This window comes from Aplysia californica, unplaced genomic scaffold, assembly GCF_000002075.1.
Source record: "Aplysia californica isolate F4 #8 unplaced genomic scaffold, AplCal3.0 scaffold00101, whole genome shotgun sequence".
NCBI classification, from domain to species: domain Eukaryota; kingdom Metazoa; phylum Mollusca; class Gastropoda; order Aplysiida; family Aplysiidae; genus Aplysia; species Aplysia californica.
The window spans coordinates 1,244,053-1,245,241 of record NW_004797371.1 but is presented as its reverse complement, the minus strand read 5'-3'; the positions used below and the strand labels follow the sequence as shown (position 1 = coordinate 1,245,241).

The 1,189-nt window shown below is 40.7% G+C and overlaps 1 protein-coding gene across 1 annotated transcript in view; it reads left to right on the top strand.

The window, feature by feature from the left end:
- LOC101850792 (GTP-binding protein Di-Ras2) overlaps positions 1–1,189 on the top strand; it is a gene marked incomplete in the record, with an annotated part of 68,379 nt that overhangs the window by 55,986 nt on the left and 11,204 nt on the right.

Sequence of the window (1,189 nt, the reverse complement as noted above, 5' to 3'; positions counted from 1 at the left end):
GGGGGGGGAAGAAGGCGAGATCAGTGTGGTTGGGTTAAAAGGGGTTGGGTTGGGGGGGGTGGAATGATATGTTGGAGAGTTATAAAAATGCAAATTTGGAAAAGTACATATTGTGGTCACTGTTAATACATAAACATTCATTTAGATATTATGGGTGAGAGAAAGAGAGAGAGAGAGACAGAGAGAGAGAGAAAGAGAGAGAGAGAAAGAGAGAGAGAGACAGACGGACAGACAGACAGACAGACAGACAGACAGAGAGAGAGAGAGAGACTGAGAGACCGAGAGACCGACAGATAGACAGAGAGAGAGAGAGAAAGAGACAGAGAGACAAATAGAGAGGAGAGAGAGGGTGGGAGAAGAAGAGAGAATTCATGCTCAGAGACATACTTTTTGGTATGCTTGTGTGAGTTAGTTCTGCCTCATTTTGTATGTTTTCATTGAACATGGAACATGAATGTAATGGACGCATTTGTGTGGTGATGCTGAATATTTGTACTTGTATGTTGTTCTTCTGGTATATCCACCCAAATTATCTTATCAGGCCTGATCTTATCTTATCGTATCTTATTTTACCTCACCTTATCGTATCGCATCTTATCTCATCAGATCTCATCTCATCGTGTCTCATCTTATCGTTTTCATCTTATCTCATCTCATTGTATATGGTTTTGTTTGGCCTTCCCTTTTCTTCTCTTGTCTTGTCTTATCTTGTCTCATCTAAGGAAAAAGAAAGAAAGACTCGACTCTTCACTGCATTTCTTTCGCTCACTTAAAAAAAAAAAATGTTCGTCCATTCGTCTGTTTCGAGCAAAAGTGCATGGAATCGGAGTAGAGGACGGAACTCCAAGCAGAACTTCAGGAATGAAATGGACAATAGAAAAAAAGTCTTTTTTAAAATCTTACCTTACAGAAGATTATTTCTTGCTGTAATAAAAGGTCACAAATAATGAAAATAGGTTTAGTACAATATATTTGACCCGAGAGAGAAGTAGGGAGAGAGAAGGAAGAGAAAGAGAGAAAGAGGCAGACAGACAGAAAGAGAGAGAGGGAGAGAAGGCATGTGGGGAGAGAAAGAAGAAGAGAGGGAGGAGACAGTTAGAAAGAGAAAGAGAAAGGGACGGGAAGGAGAGAAAGAGACAGACAGACAGACAGACAGACAGACAGACAGACAGACAGACAGACAGACAGA